This window comes from Lathyrus oleraceus, chromosome 3 (assembly GCF_024323335.1).
Source record: "Lathyrus oleraceus cultivar Zhongwan6 chromosome 3, CAAS_Psat_ZW6_1.0, whole genome shotgun sequence".
Lineage (NCBI taxonomy): Eukaryota > Viridiplantae > Streptophyta > Magnoliopsida > Fabales > Fabaceae > Lathyrus > Lathyrus oleraceus.
Genome location: NC_066581.1, coordinates 86,921,211 through 86,943,494, shown reverse-complemented (window position 1 = coordinate 86,943,494; position 22,284 = coordinate 86,921,211). Strand labels below are relative to the sequence as shown.

General features: G+C 33.3%; 9 non-coding genes across 9 annotated transcripts; all 9 read right to left on the bottom strand.

The window, feature by feature from the left end:
- Positions 1 to 6,002: 6,002 nt before the first annotated feature.
- TRNAR-CCU (transfer RNA arginine (anticodon CCU)) lies at positions 6,003 to 6,075 on the bottom strand. The gene has a single exon. It is a non-coding gene; the product is annotated as a tRNA-Arg (tRNA).
- A 1,829-nt stretch (positions 6,076 to 7,904) lies between these two features.
- Positions 7,905 to 7,977, bottom strand: TRNAR-CCU (transfer RNA arginine (anticodon CCU)). The gene has a single exon. It is a non-coding gene; the product is annotated as a tRNA-Arg (tRNA).
- Positions 7,978 to 9,803: 1,826 nt separating this feature from the next.
- On the bottom strand, positions 9,804 to 9,876 carry TRNAR-CCU (transfer RNA arginine (anticodon CCU)). The gene has a single exon. It is a non-coding gene; the product is annotated as a tRNA-Arg (tRNA).
- A 1,824-nt stretch (positions 9,877 to 11,700) lies between these two features.
- On the bottom strand, positions 11,701 to 11,773 carry TRNAR-CCU (transfer RNA arginine (anticodon CCU)). Its single transcript has one exon. It is a non-coding gene; the product is annotated as a tRNA-Arg (tRNA).
- Positions 11,774 to 13,599: 1,826 nt separating this feature from the next.
- Positions 13,600 to 13,672, bottom strand: TRNAR-CCU (transfer RNA arginine (anticodon CCU)). The gene has a single exon. It is a non-coding gene; the product is annotated as a tRNA-Arg (tRNA).
- A 1,809-nt stretch (positions 13,673 to 15,481) lies between these two features.
- TRNAR-CCU (transfer RNA arginine (anticodon CCU)) lies at positions 15,482 to 15,554 on the bottom strand. The gene has a single exon. It is a non-coding gene; the product is annotated as a tRNA-Arg (tRNA).
- Positions 15,555 to 17,451: 1,897 nt separating this feature from the next.
- On the bottom strand, positions 17,452 to 17,524 carry TRNAR-CCU (transfer RNA arginine (anticodon CCU)). The gene has a single exon. It is a non-coding gene; the product is annotated as a tRNA-Arg (tRNA).
- A 1,900-nt stretch (positions 17,525 to 19,424) lies between these two features.
- TRNAR-CCU (transfer RNA arginine (anticodon CCU)) lies at positions 19,425 to 19,497 on the bottom strand. The gene has a single exon. It is a non-coding gene; the product is annotated as a tRNA-Arg (tRNA).
- Positions 19,498 to 21,359: 1,862 nt separating this feature from the next.
- TRNAR-CCU (transfer RNA arginine (anticodon CCU)) lies at positions 21,360 to 21,432 on the bottom strand. Its single transcript has one exon. It is a non-coding gene; the product is annotated as a tRNA-Arg (tRNA).
- Between the last annotated feature and the right edge of the window lie 852 nt (positions 21,433 to 22,284).

The window sequence follows — 22,284 nt, the reverse complement described above, 5'->3', positions numbered from 1 at the left end:
GATCCCGTCGAGTACGACGGATGCGTAGGGGTGCTAATACCTTCCCTTCGCATAACCGACTCCCGATCCCATTCTCTTTGGTCGCGAGACCATGCTTTTTCCAGGTTTACTCTGAGCGTTTCCTTTCCCTCTTTTGGGATAAATAACGCACGGTGGCGGCTCTGTTGTTCTTGTTTTCCCGCCGGTTTTTCGCGTAATGCGACACTCGCTAGGCGAGCAATTCCTTCGCCTAGCGAAGCTTGCGAATATCAAAAGTTTTGGACCTTATTCTGAGCCCATTAGGTCACCACTACCACTATAAATACCAGCTCTTCAACCACGAAAACACACACACAAAAACGAAGACTAAGCCGGACAGAGGGAGACGGACGGAAAGCCTGGCACAGAAACCCTGGAGCTCAACTTAGAGAATTCCGAATAGAGAAACCCTAAAGGTCTCTCTTCCGCACCGAAGTTATCGCCGCCCAACTCCATCCGATACCAAGTTCAGTTACTAACAGGTTTGCGTATCACTAATGCTTCATGCTTTTAATCGATAATCTTCGCACATGCAGAGCATCATGATTAAATTGTCGGATATGTAATTTGATTTCATTTAAGTATGCCTGAATATCCTGTATAATTGTCTATGCTATGCCTGTAATCAAATGCCATAAAAGTTCAGGTTTTCGGAAGTCATGCTGCTGTCAAACTCTAAACCCGTGGCTGCTCGCTAGCACGTCGCTAAGCGAGCATTCGCTGAGCCTTCGCTAGGCGAAGCAGAGGCGAACCGGACAGTGGCTGCTTTGTCTCTTTGCTGTTCTACCTTATGTTTATCTAATCATGATTCTGCATCATTTGGCCTGAACTCATGACTGTTATGTGTATTTTATGGTGCAATTGTCAAATCATATTTTATCTTAATGCTCTAACCCGTGTGTTGAATGGTGTAAAGGCTAGCATACTTCCGAAGAAACAGCCAGCCAGGCATGCCACTTTAGGTGTGGGATACCTTTGCGGAGATGGCTTTTGAATGACCTAATTTTAATGTGGAGATTCATCTTGAACTACCAAGCTTGATTTTTAATGTATTGATTTCATCGATTTAATGTGGACCTAATTACATAACTGATTACGGCTACTTAATTAATTGTAAAACTTTGCCTTTAAATAAGTAATCTCGGACCTCTCTTTGTTGCCCTACGGTATTACGGTAATACGGTCATGTCCCGCGAATGTGGGGATACACTTAGCAAAGACCCTTCGGTTAAATCATCATAAATCATCATAGTCCCTCGAATGTTGCTTTTGTCCCTCGATGACCCTTCGGTGTAACCTACGGTTAAATGATGATCGTCCCTTCGAATGTTAAGGTATCCTCATAACTGTTGCCTTCAATGACCAATCGATGACCCTACGATGACCCTTTTACATCCAAAGGATAAACTACTTACTTCTCAATAGTAAGGACAGTTTTACCCTCATAAGGATAGGAAATTCCCGGAAAGACCTCGGACAGGTATAACCCTTAATCGCTCATTCATAACCTAAAATACTTTTCACACCTCAACATCTTTTAGAAAATCACCACTTAGCATACATCCGTACTAGGATCATTGCCGAGTTATATTTTTCTAAACAACTTTCAAAATTAAACGAGATAACCACTTTGTATACATTCATACAAGAATCATTACAAAGTTAAATTCTCCTTTTCAAAACATTTTCTACCCATTTTTCAACACTTTTCCAAAAAATGAGAAAAAACATAAATGATTGAGCAATTAAGAGCCCATGGATAACCATGGATACAAAGGGTGCTAACACCTTCCCTTTGTATAATGTACCTCCCGAACCTAAGAATCTAAATTAAGGTCTTTCCTGTTCTTTTCCACCTTTCCTTATTGGATAAAAGAAAAGTCGGTGGCGACTCTTGCTAACCGCGACATTGCGATTAAAAAACACATTAAAGTCAGTTCACCGTATGACAACGTGAAACTATTAATTATATTTTTTTTGAAAAGTAAAAAATTTAAATACATTTTATGTAATTCCTTGCTTAAGGAACTTAATAGTTTTGTCAGCCATGCTCATTATAACTTTGCATGTGGGACTAAGAGATCCCATAAAGCAGACTATCTAAACTCCAATGCTGACGTACTTAGAGTTTTCAATGGCAGAATCCAAAATATGAATCAAGCCAAAGAGGCGCGACTAAAGTCTAGCTTAAGAGACTTTGTACAAAGTCTCGTTTGAGAATCATTTTTTTTATTCTTTTAACCTTTTTTTTATATAAAAATATATGAAAGAATAAAATAAACCATTTACGTGAAAATATTAATTATATTTTTTTTGAAAAGTCAAAAATTTAAATACATTTTATGTGAAGGAATAGAAAATATATTGTATAATTTTGAATTATGTTAGACAATTATTTAATTTTTTCAGAACCAAACCATTATCTTGCTAGATAGGGGTCGAACCTATGACTTTCTACTTAAGAAACAAACGCTCTATCCACTTAGTTACAAGCACTCACAAATAAAAATTAACTAAGTTAGTTTATAATTTAATTTAGTATTTAAAACATAATATATTTTACGATATAACTTACTTGAAATTATATTGCATTTCAAACATTATATTTATCATTTATTTTAATATTTATTAATTAAAATAAAAACAGATTTCATATTCAATAACTTTATTAATTTAATTCATATATAAAAAAGTCATAAAAGGTAAGCATTAAATTGAATAGTCTGAGTATCCACTACATCATTATTCACTTTTTTTCTTCTTTTTTTCCTGTCATCAATTCAATATTAACTTTAAAACATATTTAGATCACATAGATTTAAATATTCAATCTTATTTCTCTCAACCACTTTGAACGTCTCTTTTCTCTTTCTCTATTCATCTTTTTTTTCCACATTCTCTTTTCCTCTATGTTTCTTTATTATTTATTTTATTTCAATTTATGACTCACTCTTTCTATCATATCGTCCTCGATTTTTTAAAATTTCTGATTGTATCCTCTTCTACCAATTTCATATCATATTCTTTCCTTTATTATCGCTTTCAAATATATCTTTTTCTTTCTCTCTTAAATGATCTTATCAGCAACGATGATGAAAAGGATAATTTTATGATTTTGAAATTTGTTACGAGGGAAAGAGAATATATACAACATCTTGTTAAAGACAACCTTTATGAAATCTCGCCTAGGAGACGCGACTAAAGTCTACCTTAAGAACTTAGTTCAAAGTCTTGTACGAGGCCTTGATAGAAGTCCTATCCGAGAGGTCCAATGCCTCGCTTGAGGAACTAATAGTCTCGTCAGCCTGAATCAATTTAACTTCACAAGTAGGAATAAGAGTTCCTATAAAACAGGGTATTTAAACTCCTCTTCTAAGGGACTTAGAGATAACTTAGGCAGAATCTGACATATGAATCTCCCAAGAGGTGCTAATGAAATCTCGCATAAGAGACTTAGTTTAAAGTTTCGTTTGAGGGCTTGATAGAAATCCCGCACAAGAGGTCCAATGCCTTGCATGAAGGACTTAATGTCTCTTCATCCATTCTCAATCTAAATTTTCCTATGCAATAAGAGTTCTCATCAAACCAGAAATTAAAACTTCTCGCCCAATGGATTTAGAGTTTCCTCGGGCGGAATCCAACATATGAGTCTTACCTAAGAGGCACGACTAGATTCTAGCTTAAGAGACTTAGTTTAGAGTCTTGTTTGAGGGCTTAAAATACGCTTTGCCCACGAGGTCCAAATCCTCGCATTAGGGACTTATAGTCTCTTCAACCAGGTTCAATATAATTTCAACCGTGGGACTAAGAGTTCCCATCAAACAGCTTATCTAACCTCATTGTCCAAGGGACTTGGAGTTTCCTCAGGCAGGATCAAACATATGAATCTCGCCCAAGAGGTACGACTGAAGTCTAGCCTAATAGACTATGTTCAAATTCATGTCTTAGGCTTGATAGAAGTCCCACCCGGCAGGTGTAATTCCTTGCTTAAGGAACTTAATAGTTTTGTCAGCCATGCTCATTATAACTTTGCTGGAGTTTTCTATGGCAGAATTTAATTTTTTTCAGAACAAAACCATTATTGTGCTAGATAGGGGTCGAACCTCTGACTTTCTGCTTAGGAAACAGACGCTCTATCCACTTAGTTACAAGCGCTCACAAATAAAAATTAACTAAGTTAGTTTATAATTTAATTTAATATTTAAAACATAATATATTTTACGATATAACTTACTTGAAATTATATTGCATTTCAAACATTATATTTATCATTTATTTTCATATTTATTAATTAAAATAAAAACAGATTTCACATTCAATAACTTTATTAATTTAATTACAATAAAAAAAGTCATAAAAGGTAAGCATTAAATTGAATAGTCCGAGTATCCACTACATCATTATTCACTTTTTTTCTTCTTTTTTTCCCGTCATCAATTCAATATTAACTTTAAAACATATTTAGATCACATTGATTTAAATACTCTATCTTATTTCTCTCAACCACTTTGAACGTCTCTTTTCTCTTTCTCTATTCGTCTTTTTTTCCACATTCTCTTTTCCTTTATGTTTCTTTATTATTTATTTTATTTCAATTTATGACTCACTCTTTCAATCATATCGTCCTCGATTTTTTAAAATTTCTGATTGTATCCTCTTCTACCAATTTCATATCATATTCTTTCCTTTATTATCGCTTTCAAATATATCTTTTTATTTCTCTCTTAAATGATTTTATCAGCAACGATGATGAAAAGGATAATTTTATGATTTTGAAGTTTGTTACGAGGGAAGGAGAATATATACAACATGTTGTTAATGACAACCTTTATGAAATCTCGCCTAGGAGACGCGACTAAACTCTACATTAAGAACTTAGTTCTTAGTCTTGTACGAGGCCTTGATAGAAGTCATATCCGAGAGGTCCAACATCTCGCTTGAGGAACTAATAGTCTCGTCAGCCCGGATCAATTTAACTTTACAAGTAGGAATAAGAGTTCCTATAAAACAGGGTATTTAAACTCCTCTTCTAAGGGACTTAGAGATTACTTAGGCAGAATCCGACATATGAATCTCCCAAGAGGTGCAAATGAAATCTAGCATAAGAGACTTAGTTTAAAGTTTCGTTTGAGGGCTTGATAGAAGTCCCGCACAAGAGGTCCAATGCCTTGCATGAAGGACTTAATGTCTCTTCATCCATTCTCAATCTAAATTTTCCTATGCGACTAAGAGTTCTCATCAAACAGGAAATTAAAACTTCTCGCCTAATGGATTTATAGTTTCCTCAGGCGGAATCTGACAAATGAATCTTGCCTAAGAGGCGCGAGTAAATTCTAGCTTATGAGACTTAGTTCAGAGACTTGTTTGAGGGCTTAAAATACACTTTGCTCGAGAGGTCCAAATCCTCGCGTTAGGGACTTGTAGTCTCTTCAACCAGGCTCAATATAATTTCACCTATGGGACTAAGAGTTCCCATCAAACAGGTTATCTAACCTCCTTGTCCAAGGGACTTGGAGTTTCCTCAGGCAGGATCCAACATATGAATCTCGCCCAAGAGGTACGACTGAAGTCTAGCCTAAGAGACTATGTTTAAACTCATGTCTTAGGCTTGATAGAAGTCCCACCCGGTAGGTGTAATTCCTTGCTTAAGGAACTTAATAGTTTTCTCAGCCATGCTCATTATAACTTTGCATGTGGGAATAAGAGCTCCCATAAAGCAGACTATCTAAACTCCTCTGCTGACGTACTTGGAGTTTTCTATGGCAAAATCAAAAATATGAATCAAGCCAAAGAGGCGCGACTAAAGTCTAGCTTAAGAGACTTTGTACAAAGTCTCGTTTGAGGATCATTTTTTTTTATTCTTTTAACCTTTTTTTATATAAAAATATATGAAAGAATAAAATAAACTATTTACGTGAAAATATATTGTATAATTTTGATTTATGTTAGGCAATTATTTAATTTTTTCAGAACAAAACCGTTATCGCGCTAGATAGGGGTCGAACCTATGACTTTCTGCTTAGGAAACAGACGCTCTATCCACTGAGCTACAGGCGCTGACAAAAAAAAAATTAACTAAGTTAGTTTATAATTTAATTTATTATTTAAAACATAATATATTTTACGATATAACTTACTTGAAATTATATTGCATTTCAAACATTATATTTATTATTTATTTTCATATTTATTAATTAAAAAAAAAACAGATTTCAAATTCAATAACTTTATTAATTTAATTCCAATAAAAAAAGTCATAAAAGTTAAGCATTAAATTGAATAGTCTGAGTATCCACTACATCATTATTCACTTTTTTTTTTCTTTTTTTTCCGTCATCAATTCAATATTAACTTTAAAACAAATTTAGATCACATTGATTTAAATACTCAATCTTATTTCTCTCAACCACTTTGAACGTCTCTTTTCTCTTTCTCTATTCATCTTTTTTTTCCACATTCTCTTTTCCTCTATGTTTCTTTATTATTTATTTTATTTCAATTTATGACTCACTCTTTCTATAATATCGTCCTCGATTTTTTAAAATTTATGACTGTATCATCTTCTACCAATTACATATCATATTCTTTCCTTTATTATCGCTTTCAAATATATCTTTTTCTTTCTCTCTTAAATGATCTTATCAGCAACGATGATGAAAAGGATAATTTTATGATTTTGAAGTTTGTTACGAGGGAAAGATAATATGGACAACATTTTGTTAATGACAGCCTTTATGAAATCTCGCCTAGGAGACGCGACTAAAGTCTTCCTTAAGAACTTAGATCAAAGTCTTGTATGAGGCCTTGATAGAAGTCCTATCCGAGAGGTCCAACGCCTCGCTTGAGGAACTAATAGTCTCATCAGCCCGAATCAATTTAACTTCACAAGTAGGAATAAGAGTTCCCATAAAACAGGATATTTAAACTCCTCTTCTAAGGGACTTAGAGATTACTTAGGCAGGATCCAACATATGAATCTCCCAAGAGGAGCAAATGAAACTAGCATAAGAGACTTAGTTTAAAGTTTCGTTTGAGGGTTTGATAGAAGTCCCGCACAAGAGGTCTAACGCCTTGCATGAAGGACTTAATGTCTCTTCATCCATTCTCAATCTAAATTTTCCTATACGGCTAAGAGTTCTCATCAAACAGGAAATTAAAACTTCTGGCCTAATGGATTTATAGTTTCCTCAGGCGGAATCTGACAAATGAATCTTGCCTAAGAGGCGCGACTAAATTCTAGCTTAAGAGACTTAGTTCAGAGACTTGTTTGAGGGCTTAAAATACACTTTGCTCGAGAGGTCCAAATCCTCGCGTTAGGGACTTGTAGTCTCTTCAACCAGGCTCAATATAATTTCACCTGTGGGACTAAGAGTTCCCATCAAACAGGTTATCTAACCTCCTTGTCCAAGGGACTTGGAGTTTCCTCAGGCAGGATCCAACATATGAATCTCGCCCAAGAGGTACGACTGAAGTCTAGCCTAAGAGACTATGTTCAAATTCATGTCTTAGGCTTGATAGAAGTCCCACCCGGCAGGTGTAATTCCTTGCTTAAGGAACTTAATAGTTTTTTCAGCCATGCTCATTATAACTTTGCATGTGGGAATAAGAGCTCTCATAAAGCAGACTATCTAAACTCCTCTGCTGACGTACTTGGAGTTTTCTATGGCAAAATCCAAAATATGAATCAAGCCAAAGAGGCGCGACTAAAGTCTAGCTTAAGAGACTTTGTACAAAGTCTCGTTTGAGGATCATTTTTTTTTATTCTTTTAACCTTTTTTATATAAAAATATATGAAAGAATAAAATAAACCATTTACGTGAAAATATATTGTATAATTTTGATTTATGTTAGGCAATTATTTAGTTTTTTCATAATAAAACCGTTATCGCGCTAGATAGGGGTCGAACCTATGACTTTCTGCTTAGGAAACAGATGCTCTATCCACTGAGCTACAAGCGCTGACAAAAAAAAATTAACTAAGTTAGTTTATAATTTAATTTAATATTTAAAACATAATATATTTTACGATATAACTTGAAATTATATTGCATTTCAAACATTATATTTATCATTTATTTTCATATTTATTAATTAAAATAAAAACAAATTTCAAATTCAATAACTTTATTAATTTAATTCCAAGAAAAAAAGTCATAAAAGGTAAGCATTAAATTGAATAGTCTGAGTATCCACTACATCATTATTCACTTTTTTTTCTTCTTTTTTTTCCGTTATCAATTCAATATTAACTTTAAAACATATTTAGATCACATTGATTTAAATACTCAATCTTATTTCTCTCAACCACTTTGAACGTCTCTTTTCTCTTTCTCTATTTATCTTTTTTTCCCACATTCTCTTTTCCTCTATGTTTCTTTATTATTTATTTTATTTCAATTTATGACTCACTCCTTCTATAATATCGTCCTCGATTTTTTAAAATTTCTGAGTGTATCATCTTCTACCAATTTCATATCATATTCTTTCCTTTATTATCGCTTTCAAATATATCTTTTTCTTTCTCTCTTAAATGATCTTATCAGCAACGATGATGAAAAGGATAATTTTATGACTTTGAAGTTTATTACGAGGGAAAGATAATATAGACAACATTTTGTTAATGACAACCTTTATGAAATCTCGCCTAGGAGACGCGACTAAAGTCTTCCTTAAGAACTTAGATCAAAGTCTTGTATGAGGCCTTGATAGAAGTCCTATCCGAGAGGTCCAACGCCTCGCTTGAGGAACTAATAGTCTCGTCAGCCCGAATCAATTTAACTTCACAAGTAGGAATAAGAGTTCCCATAAAACAGGATATTTAAACTCCTCTTCTAAGGGACTTAGAGATTACTTAGGCAGGATCCAACATATGAATCTCCCAAGAGGAGCAAATCAAATCTAGCATAAGAAACTTAGTTTAAAGTTTCGTTTGAGGGCTTGATAGAAGTCCCGCACAAGAGGTCTAACGCCTTGCATGAAGGACTTAATGTCTCTTCATCCATTCTCAATCTAAATTTTCCTATGGGACTAAGAGTTCTCATCAAGCAGGAAATTAAAACTTCTCGCCTAATGGATTTAGAGTTTCCTCGGGCGGAATCTGACATATGAATCTTGCCTAAGAGGCACGACTAAATTCTAGCTTAAGAGACTTAGTTCAGAGACTTGTTTGAGGGCTTAAAATACACTTTGTTCGAGAGGTCCAAATCCTCGCGTTAGGGACTTGTAGTCTCTTCAACCAGGCTCAATATAATTTCACCTGTGGGACTAAGAGTTCCCATCAAACAGGTTATCTAACCTCCTTGTCCAAGGGACTTGGAGTTTCCTCAGGCAGGATCCAACATATGAATCTCGCCCAAGAGGTACGACTGAAGTCTAGCCTAAGAGACTATGTTCAAATTCATGTCTTAGGCTTGATAGAAGTCCCACCCGGCAGGTGTAATTCCTTGCTTAAGGAACTTAATAGTTTTTTCAGCCATGCTCATTATAACTTTGCATGTGGGAATAAGAGCTCTCATGAAGCAGACTATCTAAACTCCTCTGCTGACGTACTTGGAGTTTTCTATGGCAAAATCCAAAATATGAATCAAGCCAAAGAGGCGCGACTAAAGTCTAGCTTAAGAGACTTTGTACAAAGTCTCGTTTGAGGATCATTTTTTTTTATTCTTTTAACCTTTTTTATATAAAAATATATGAAAGAATAAAATAAACCATTTACGTGAAAATATATTGTATAATTTTGATTTATATTAGGCAATTATTTAATTTTTTCAGAATAAAACCGTTATCGCGCTAGATAGGGGTCGAACCTATGACTTTCTGCTTAGGAAACAGACGCTCTATCCACTGAGCTACAAGCGCTGACAAAAAAAAATTAACTAAGTTAGTTTATAATTTAATTTAATATTTAAAACATAATATATTTTACGATATAACTTGAAATTATATTGCATTTCAAACATTATATTTATCATTTATTTTCATATTTATTAATTAAAATAAAAACAAATTTCAAATTCAATAACTTTATTAATTTAATTCCAAGAAAAAAAGTCATAAAAGGTAAGCATTAAATTGAATAGTCTGAGTATCCACTACATCATTATTCACTTTTTTTTCTTCTTTTTTTTCCGTTATCAATTCAATATTAACTTTAAAACATATTTAGATCACATTGATTTAAATACTCAATCTTATTTCTCTCAACCACTTTGAACGTCTCTTTTCTCTTTCTCTATTTATCTTTTTTCCCACATTCTCTTTTCCTCTATGTTTCTTTATTATTTATTTTATTTCAATTTATGACTCACTCCTTCTATAATATCGTCCTCGATTTTTAAAATTTCTGAGTGTATCATCTTCTACCAATTTCATATCATATTCTTTCCTTTATTATCGCTTTCAAATATATCTTTTTCTTTCTCTCTTAAATGATCTTATCAGCAACGATGATGAAAAGGATAATTTTATGACTTTGAAGTTTATTACGAGGGAAAGATAATATAGACAACATTTTGTTAATGACAACCTTTATGAAATCTCGCCTAGGAGACGCGACTAAAGTCTTCCTTAAGAACTTAGATCAAAGTCTTGTATGAGGCCTTGATAGAAGTCCTATCCGAGAGGTCCAACGCCTCGCTTGAGGAACTAATAGTCTCGTCAGCCCGAATCAATTTAACTTCACAAGTAGGAATAAGAGTTCCCATAAAACAGGATATTTAAACTCCTCTTCTAAGGGACTTAGAGATTACTTAGGCAGGATCCAACATATGAATCTCCCAAGAGGAGCAAATCAAATCTAGCATAAGAAACTTAGTTTAAAGTTTCGTTTGAGGGCTTGATAGAAGTCCCGCACAAGAGGTCTAACGCCTTGCATGAAGGACTTAATGTCTCTTCATCCATTCTCAATCTAAATTTTCCTATGGGACTAAGAGTTCTCATCAAGCAGGAAATTAAAACTTCTCGCCTAATGGATTTAGAGTTTCCTCGGGCGGAATCTGACATATGAATCTTGCCTAAGAGGCACGACTAAATTCTAGCTTAAGAGACTTAGTTCAGAGACTTGTTTGAGGGCTTAAAATACACTTTGTTCGAGAGGTCCAAATCCTCGCGTTAGGGACTTGTAGTCTCTTCAACCAGGCTCAATATAATTTCACCTGTGGGACTAAGAGTTCCCATCAAACAGGTTATCTAACCTCCTTGTCCAAGGGACTTGGAGTTTCCTCAGGCAGGATCCAACATATGAATCTCGCCCAAGAGGTACGACTGAAGTCTAGCCTAAGAGACTATGTTCAAATTCATGTCTTAGGCTTGATAGAAGTCCCACCCGGCAGGTGTAATTCCTTGCTTAAGGAACTTAATAGTTTTTTCAGCCATGCTCATTATAACTTTGCATGTGGGAATAAGAGCTCTCATAAAGCAGACTATCTAAACTCCTCTGCTGACGTACTTGGAGTTTTCTATGGCAAAATCCAAAATATGAATCAAGCCAAAGAGGCGCGACTAAAGTCTAGCTTAAGAGACTTTGTACAAAGTCTCGTTTGAGGATCATTTTTTTTTATTCTTTTAACCTTTTTTATATAAAAATATATGAAAGAATAAAATAAACCATTTACGTGAAAATATATTGTATAATTTTGATTTATGTTAGGCAATTATTTAATTTTTTCAGAATAAAACCGTTATCGCGCTAGATAGGGGTCGAACCTATGACTTTCTGCTTAGGAAACAGACGCTCTATCCACTGAGCTACAAGCACTGACAAAAAAAAATTAACTAAGTTAGTTTATAATTTAATTTAATATTTAAAACATAATATATTTTACGATATAACTTGAAATTATATTGCATTTCAAACATTATATTTATCATTTATTTTCATATTTATTAATTAAAATAAAAACAAATTTCAAATTCAATAACTTTATTAATTTAATTCCAAGAAAAAAAGTCATAAAAGGTAAGCATTAAATTGAATAGTCTGAGTATCCACTACATCATTATTCACTTTTTTTTCTTCTTTTTTTTCCGTTATCAATTCAATATTAACTTTAAAACATATTTAGATCACATTGATTTAAATACTCAATCTTATTTCTCTCAACCACTTTGAACGTCTCTTTTCTCTTTCTCTATTTATCTTTTTTTCCCACATTCTCTTTTCCTCTATGTTTCTTTATTATTTATTTTATTTCAATTTATGACTCACTCCTTCTATAATATCGTCCTCGATTTTTTAAAATTTCTGAGTGTATCATCTTCTACCAATTTCATATCATATTCTTTCCTTTATTATCGCTTTCAAATATATCTTTTTCTTTCTCTCTTAAATGATCTTATCAGCAACGATGATGAAAAGGATAATTTTATGACTTTGAAGTTTATTACGAGGGAAAGATAATATAGACAACATTTTGTTAATGACAACCTTTATGAAATCTCGCCTAGGAGACGCGACTAAAGTCTTCCTTAAGAACTTAGATCAAAGTCTTGTATGAGGCCTTGATAGAAGTCCTATCCGAGAGGTCCAACGCCTCGCTTGAGGAACTAATAGTCTCGTCAGCCCGAATCAATTTAACTTCACAAGTAGGAATAAGAGTTCCCATAAAACAGGATATTTAAACTCCTCTTCTAAGGGACTTAGAGATTACTTAGGCAGGATCCAACATATGAATCTCCCAAGAGGAGCAAATCAAATCTAGCATAAGAAACTTAGTTTAAAGTTTCGTTTGAGGGCTTGATAGAAGTCCCGCACAAGAGGTCTAACGCCTTGCATGAAGGACTTAATGTCTCTTCATCCATTCTCAATCTAAATTTTCCTATGGGACTAAGAGTTCTCATCAAGCAGGAAATTAAAACTTCTCGCCTAATGGATTTAGAGTTTCCTCGGGCGGAATCTGACATATGAATCTTGCCTAAGAGGCACGACTAAATTCTAGCTTAAGAGACTTAGTTCAGAGACTTGTTTGAGGGCTTAAAATACACTTTGTTCGAGAGGTCCAAATCCTCGCGTTAGGGACTTGTAGTCTCTTCAACCAGGCTCAATATAATTTCACCTGTGGGACTAAGAGTTCCCATCAAACAGGTTATCTAACCTCCTTGTCCAAGGGACTTGGAGTTTCCTCAGGCAGGATCCAACATATGAATCTCGCCCAAGAGGTACGACTGAAGTCTAGCCTAAGAGACTATGTTCAAATTCATGTCTTAGGCTTGATAGAAGTCCCACCCGGCAGGTGTAATTCCTTGCTTAAGGAACTTAATAGTTTTTTCAGCCATGCTCATTATAACTTTGCATGTGGGAATAAGAGCTCTCATAAAGCAGACTATCTAAACTCCTCTGCTGACGTACTTGGAGTTTTCTATGGCAAAATCCAAAATATGAATCAAGCCAAAGAGGCGCGACTAAAGTCTAGCTTAAGAGACTTTGTACAAAGTCTCGTTTGAGGATCATTTTTTTTTATTCTTTTAACCTTTTTTATATAAAAATATATGAAAGAATAAAATAAACCATTTACGTGAAAATATATTGTATAATTTTGATTTATGTTAGGCAATTATTTAATTTTTTTAGAATAAAACCGTTATCGCGCTAGATAGGGGTCGAACCTATGACTTTCTGCTTAGGAAACAGACGCTCTATCCACTGAGCTACAAGCGCTAACAAAAGAAAATTAACTAAGTTAGTTTATAATTTAATTTAATATTTAAAACATAATATATTTTACGATATAACTTGAAATTATATTGCATTTCAAACATTATATTTATCATTTATTTTCATATTTATTAATTAAAATAAAAACAAATTTCAAATTCAATAACTTTATTAATTTAATTCCAATAAAAAAAGTCATAAAAGGTAAGCATTAAATTGAATAGTCTGAGTATCCACTACATCATTATTCACTTTTTTTTCTTCTTTTTTTTCCGTTATCAATTCAATATTAACTTTAAAACATATTTAGATCACATTGATTTAAATACTCAATTTATTTCTCTCAACCACTTTGAACGTCTCTTTTCTCTTTCTCTATTCATCTTTTTTTTCCCACATTCTCTTTTCCTCTATGTTTCTTTATTATTTATTTTATTTCAATTTATGACTCACTCCTTCTATAATATCGTCCTCGATTTTTTAAAATTTCTGAGTGTATCATCTTCTACCAATTTCATATCATATTCTTTCCTTTATTATCGCTTTCAAATATATCTTTTTCTTTCTCTCTTAAATGATCTTATCAGCAACGATGATGAAAAGGATAATTTTATGATTTTGAAGTTTGTTACGAGGGAAAGATAATATAGACAACATTTTGTTAATGACAACCTTTATGAAATCTCGCCTAGGAGACGAGACTAAAGTCTTCCTTAAGAACTTAGATCAAAGTCTTGTATGAGGCCTTGATAGAAGTCCTATCCGAGAGGTCCAACGCCTCGCTTGAGGAACTAATAGTCTCGTCAGCCCGAATCAATTTAACTTCACAAGTAGGAATAAGAGTTTTAAACTCCTCTTCTAAGGGACTTAGAGATTACTTAGGCAGGATCCAACATATGAATCTCCCAAGAGGAGCAAATCAAATCTAGCATAAGAAACTTAGTTTAAAGTTTCGTTTGAGGGCTTGATAGAAGTCCCGCACAAGAGGTCTAACGCCTTGCATGAAGGACTTAATGTCTCTTCATCCATTCTCAATCTAAATTTTCCTATAGGACTAAGAGTTCTCATCAAGCAGGAAATTAAAACTTCTCGCCTAATGGATTTAGAGTTTCCTCGGGCGGAATCTGACATATGAATCTTGCCTAAGAGGCGCGACTAAATTCTAGCTTAAGAGACTTAGTTCAGAGACATGTTTAAGGGCTTAAAATACACTTTTCTCGAGAGGTCCAAATCCTTGTGTTAGGGGCTTATAGTCTCTTCAACCAGGCTCAATATAATTTCACCTGTGGGACTAAGAGTTCCCATCAAATAGGTTATCTAACCTCCTTGTCCAAGGGACTTGGAGTTTCCTCAGGCAGGATCCAACATATGAATCTCGTCCAAGAGGTACGACTGAAGTCTAGCCTAAGAGACTATGTTCAAATTCATGTCTTAGGCTTGATAGAAGTCCCACCCGGCAGGTGTAATTCCTTGCTTAAGGAACTTAATAGTTTTTTCAGCCATGCTCATTATAACTTTGCATGTGGGACTAAGAGCTCCCATAAAGCAGACTATCTAAACTCCTCTGCTGACGTACTTGGAGTTTTCTATGGCAGAATCCAAAATATGAATCAAGCCAAAGAGGCGCGACTAAAGTCTAGCTTAAGAGACTTTGTACAAAGTCTCGTTTGAGGATCATTTTTTTTATTCTTTTAACCTTTTTTTATATAAAAATTTATGAAAGAATAAAATAAACCATTTACGTGAAAATATATTGTATAAATTTGATTTATGTTAGGCAATTATTTAATTTTTTCAGAACAAAACCGTTATCGCGCTAGATAGGGGTCGAACCTATGACTTTCTTCTTAGGAAACAGACGCTCTATCCACTGAGCTACAAGCGCTGACAAAAAAAAATTAACTAAGTTAGTTTATAATTTAATTTATTATTTAAAACATAATATATTTTACAATATAACTTACTTGAAATTATATTGCATTTCAAACATTATATTTATCATTTATTTTCATATTTATTAATTAAAATAAAAACAGATTTCAAATTCAATAACTTTATTAATTTAATTCCAATAAAAAAAGTGATAAAAGGTAAGCATTAAATTGAATAGTCTGAGTATCCACTACATCATTATTCACTTTTTTTTTCTTTTTTTTCCGTCATCAATTCAATATTAACTTTAAAACATATTTAGATCACATTGATTTAAATACTCAATCTTATTTCTCTCAACCACTTTGTGCGTCTCTTTTCTCTTTCTCTATTCATCTTTTTTTTCCACATTCTCTTTTCCTCTATGTTTCTTTATTATTTATTTTATTTCAATTTATGACTCACTCTTTCTATAATATCGTCCTCGATTTTTTAAAATTTCTGAGTGTATCATCTTCTACCAATTTCATATCATATTCTTTCCTTTATTATCGCTTTCAAATATATCTTTTTCTTTCTCTCTTAAATGATCTTATCAGCAACGATGATGAAAAGGATAATTTTATGATTTTGAAGTTTGTTACGAGGGAAAGATAATATAGACAACATTTTGTTAATGACAACCTTTATGAAATCTCGCCTAGGAGACGCGACTAAAGTCTACCTTAAGAACTTAGTTCAAAGTCTTGTATGAGGCCTTGATAGAAGTCCTATCCGAGAGGTCCAACGCCTCGCTTGAGGAACTAATAGTCTCGTCAGCCCGGATCAATTTAACTTCACAAGTAGGAATAAGAGTTCCCATAAAACAGGGTATTTAAACTCCTCTTCTAAGGGACTTAGAGATTACTTAGGCATGATCCAACATATGAATCTCCCAAGAGGAGCAAATGAAATCTAGCATAAGAGACTTAGTTTAAAGTTTCGTTTGAGGGCTTGATAGAAGTCCCGCACAAGAGGTCTAACGCCTTGCATGAAGGACTTAATGTCTCTTCATCCATTCTCAATCTAAATTTTCCTATGGGACTAAGAGTTCTCATCAAGCAGGAAATTAAAACTTCTCGCCTAATGGATTTAGAGTTTCCTCGGGCGGAATCTGACATATGAATCTTGCCTAAGAGGCGCGACTAAATTCTAGCTTAAGAGACTTAGTTCAGAGACTTGTTTGAGGGTTTAAAATACACTTTGCTCGAGAGGTCCAAATCCTCGCGTTAGGGACTTATAGTCTCTTCAACCAGGCTCAATATAATTTCACCTGTGGGACTAAGAGTTCCCATCAAACAGGTTATCTAACCTCCTTGTCCAAGGGACTTGGAGTTTCCTCAGGCAGGATCCAACATATGAATCTCGCCCAAGAGGTACGACTGAAGTCTAGCCTAAGAGACTATGTTCAAATTCATGTCTTAGGCTTGATAGAAGTCCCACCCGACAGGTGTAATTCCTTGCTTAAGGAACTTAATAGTTTTTTTTATTCTTTTAACCTTTTTTTATATAAAAATATATGAAAGAATAAAATAAACCATTTACGTGAAAATATATTGTATATATTTGATTTATGTTAGGCAATTACCTAATTTTTTAGGCAGGATCCAACATATGAATCTCGCCAAAGAGGTACGACTGAAGTCTAGCCTAAGAGACTATATTCAAATTCATGTCTTAGGCTTGATAGAAGTCCCACCCGGCAGGTGTAATTCCTTGCTTAAGGAACTTAATAGTTTTTTTATTGTTTTAACCTTTTTTTTATATAAAAATATATGAAAGAATAAAATAAACCATTTACGTGAAAATATATTGTATAATTTTGATTTATGTTAGGCAATTATTTAATTTTTTCAGAACAAAACCGTTATCGCACTAGATAGGGGTCGAACCTATGACTTTCTGCTTAGGAAACAGACGCTCTATCCACTGAGCTACAAGCGCTGACAAATAAAAATTAACTAAGTTAGTTTATAATTTAATTTAATATTTAAAATATAATATATTATACGATATAACTTACTTGAAATTATATTGCATTTCAAACATTATATTTATTTTTTATTTTCATATTTATTAATTAAAATAAAAACAGATTTCAAATTCAATAACTTTATTAATTTAATTCCAATAAAAAAAGTCATAAAAGGTAAGCATTAAATTGAATAGTCTGAGTATCCACTACATCATTATTCACTGTTTTTTTTTTCTTTTTTTCCCGTCATCAATTCAATATTAACTTTAAAACATATTTAGATCACATTGATTTAAATACTCAATCTTATTTCTCTCAACCACCTTGAACGTCTCTTTTCTCTTTCTCTATTCATCTTTTTTTTCCACATTCTCTTTTCCTTTATGTTTCTTTATTATTTATTTTATTTCAATTTATGACTCACTCTTTCTATAATATCGTCCTCGATTTTTTAAAATTTTTGAGTGTATCATCTTCTACCAATTTCATATCATATTCTTTCCTTTATTATCGCTTTCAAATATATCTTTTTCTTTCTCTCTTGAATGATCTTATCAGCAACGATGATGAAAAGGATAATTTTATGATTTTGAAGGTTGTTACGAGGGAAAGATAATATAGACAACATGTTGTGAATGACAACCTTTATGAAATCTCCCCTAGGAGACGCGACTAAAGTCTACCTTAAGAACTTAGTTCAAAGTCTTGTATGAGGCCTTGATAGAAGTCCTATCCGAGAGGTCCAACGCCCCGCTTGAGGAACTAATAGTCTCGTCAGCCCGGATCAATTTAACTTCACAAGTAGGAACAAGAGTTCCCATAAAACAGGGTATTTAAACTCCTCTTCTAAGGGACTTAGAGATTACTTAGGCATGATCCAACATATGAATCTCCCAAGAGGAGCAAATGAAATCTAGTATAAGAGACTTAGTTTAAAGTTTCGTTTGAGGGCTTGATAGAAGTCCCGCACAAGAGGTCTAACGTCTTGCATGAAGGACTTAATGTCTCTTCATCCATTCTCAATCTAAATTTTCCTATGGGACTAAGAGTTCTCATCAAGCAGGAAATTAAAACTTCTCGACTAATGGATTTAGAGTTTCCTCGGGCGGAATCTGACATATGAATCTTGCCTAAGAGGCGCGACTAAATTCTAGCTTAAGAGACTTAGTTCAGAGACTTGTTTGAGGGCTTAAAATACACTTTGCTCGAGAGGTCCAAATCCTCACGTTAGGGACATATAGTCTCTTCAACCAGGCTCAATATAATTTCACCTGTGGGACTAAGAGTTCCCATCAAACAGGTTATCTAACCTCCTTGTCCAAGGGGCTTGGAGTTTCCTCAGGCAGGATCCAACATATGAATCTCGCCCAAGAGGTACGACTGAAGTCTAGCCTAAGAGACTATGTTCAAATTCATGTCTTAGGCTTGATAGAAGTCCCACCCGGCAGGTGTAATTCCTTGCTTAAGGAACTTAATAGTTTTTTTTATTCTTTTAACCTTTTTTTATATAAAAATATATGAAAGAATAAAATAAACCATTTACGTGAAAATATATTGTATAATTTTGATTTATGTTAGGCAATTACCTAATTTTTTAGGTAGGATCCAACATATGAATCTCGCCAAAGAGGTACGACTGAAGTCTAGCCTAAGAGACTATATTCAAATTCATGTCTTAGGCTTGATAGAAGTCCCACCCGGCAGGTGTAATTCCTTGCTTAAGGAACTTAATAGTTTTTTTATTGTTTTAACCTTTTTTTTATATAAAAATATATGAAAGAATAAAATAAACCATTTACGTGAAAATATATTGTATAATTTTGATTTATGTTAGGCAATTATTTAATTTTTTCAGAACAAAACCGTTATCGCACTAGATAGGGGTCGAACCTATGACTTTCTGCTTAGGAAACAGACGCTCTATCCACTGAGCTACAAGCGCTGACAATTTAAAATATAATATATTATACGATATAACTTACTTGAAATTATATTGCATTTCAAACATTATATTTATTTTTTATTTTCATATTTATTAATTAAAATAAAAACAGATTTCAAATTCAATAACTTTATTAATTTAATTCCAATAAAAAAAGTCATAAAAGGTAAGCATTAAATTGAATAGTCTGAGTATCCACTACATCATTATTCACTGTTTTTTTTTTCTTTTTTTCCCGTCATCAATTCAATATTAACTTTAAAACATATTTAGATCACATTGATTTAAATACTCAATCTTATTTCTCTCAACCACCTTGAACGTCTCTTTTCTCTTTCTCTATTCATCTTTTTTTTCCACATTCTCTTTTCCTCTATGTTTCTTTATTATTTATTTTATTTCAATTTATGACTCACTCTTTCTATAATATCGTCCTCGATTTTTTAAAATTTTTGAGTGTATCATCTTCTACCAATTTCATATCATATTCTTTCCTTTATTATCGCTTTCAAATATATCTTTTTCTTTCTCTCTTGAATGATCTTATCAGCAACGATGATGAAAAGGATAATTTTATGATTTTGAAGGTTGTTACGAGGGAAAGATAATATAGACAACATGTTGTTAATGACAACCTTTATGAAATCTCCCCTAGGAGACGCGACTAAAGTCTACCTTAAGAACTTAGTTCAAAGTCTTGTATGAGGCCTTGATAGAAGTCCTATCCGAGAGGTCCAACGCCCCGCTCGAGGAACTAATAGTCTCGTCAGCCCGGATCAATTTAACTTCACAAGTAGGAACAAGAGTTCCCATAAAACAGGGTATTTAAACTCCTCTTCTAAGGGACTTAGAGATTACTTAGGCATGATCCAACATATGAATCTCCCAAGAGGAGCAAATGAAATCTAGTATAAAGAGACTTAGTTTAAAGTTTCGTTTGAGGGCTTGATAGAAGTCCCGCACAAGAGGTCTAACGTCTTGCATGAAGGACTTAATGTCTCTTCATCCATTCTCAATCTAAATTTTCCTATGGGACTAAGAGTTCTCATCAAGCAGGAAATTAAAACTTCTCGACTAATGGATTTAGAGTTTCCTCGGGCGGAATCTGACATATGAATCTTGCCTAAGAGGCGCGACTAAATTCTAGCTTAAGAGACTTAGTTCAGAGACTTGTTTGAGGGCTTAAAATACACTTTGCTCGAGAGGTCCAAATCCTCACGTTAGGGACATATAGTCTCTTCAACCAGGCTCAATATAATTTCACCTGTGGGACTAAGAGTTCCCATCAAACAGGTTATCTAAGCTCCTTGTCCAAGGGGCTTGGAGTTTCCTCAGGCAGGATCCAACATATGAATCTCGCCCAAGAGGTACGACTGAAGTCTAGCCTAAGAGACTATGTTCAAATTCATGTCTTAGGCTTGATAGAAGTCCCACCCGGCAGGTGTAATTCCTTGCTTAAGGAACTTAATAGTTTTTTTTATTCTTTTAACCTTTTTTTATATAAAAATATATGAAAGAATAAAATAAACCATTTACGTGAAAATATATTGTATAATTTTGATTTATGTTAGGCAATTACCTAATTTTTTAGGTAGGATCCAACATATGAATCTCGCCAAAGAGGTACGACTGAAGTCTAGCCTAAGAGACTATATTCAAATTCATGTCTTAGGCTTGATAGAAGTCCCACCCGGCAGGTGTAATTCCTTGCTTAAGGAACTTAATAGTTTTTTTATTGTTTTAACCTTTTTTTTATATAAAAATATATGAAAGAATAAAATAAACCATTTACGTGAAAATATATTGTATAATTTTGATTTATGTTAGGCAATTATTTAATTTTTTCAGAACAAAACCGTTATCGCACTAGATAGGGGTCGAACCTATGACTTTCTGCTTAGGAAACAGACGCTCTATCCACTGAGCTACAAGCGCTGACAATTAAAAATTAACTAAGTTAGTTTATAATTTAATTTAATATTTAAAATATAATATATTATACGATATAACTTACTTGAAATTATATTGCATTTCAGACATTATATTTATTTTTTATTTTCATATTTATTAATTAAAATAAAAACAAATTTCAAATTCAATAACTTTATTAATTTAATTCCAATAAAAAAAGTCATAAAAGGTAAGCATTAAATTGAATAGTCTGAGTATCCACTACATCATTATTCACTGTTTTTTTTCTTTTTTTTCCGTCATCAATTCAATATTAACTTTAAAACATATTTAGATCACATTGATTTAAATACTCAATCTTATTTCTCTCAACCACTTTGAACGTCTCTTTTCTCTTTCTCTATTCATCTTTTTTTTCCACATTCTCTTTTCCTCTATGTTTCTTTATTATTTATTTTATTTCAATTTATGACTCACTCTTTCTATAATATCGTCCTCGATTTTTTAAAATTTCTGAATGTATCATCTTCTACCAATTTCATATCATATTCTTTCCTTTATTATCGCTTTCAAATATATCTTTTTCTTTCTCTCTTAAATGATCTTATCAGCAACGATGATGAAAAGGATAATTTTATGATTTTGAAGGTTGTTACGAGGGAAAGATAATATAGACAACATGTTGTTAATGACAACCTTTATGAAATCTCGCCTAGGAGACGCGACTAAAGTCTACCTTAAGAACTTAGTTCAAAGTCTTGTATGAGGCCTTGATAGAAGTCCTATCCGAGAGGTCCAACGCCTCGCTTGAGGAAGTACTAGTCTCGTCAGCCCGGATCAATTTAACTTCACAAGTAGGAATAAGAGTTCCCATAA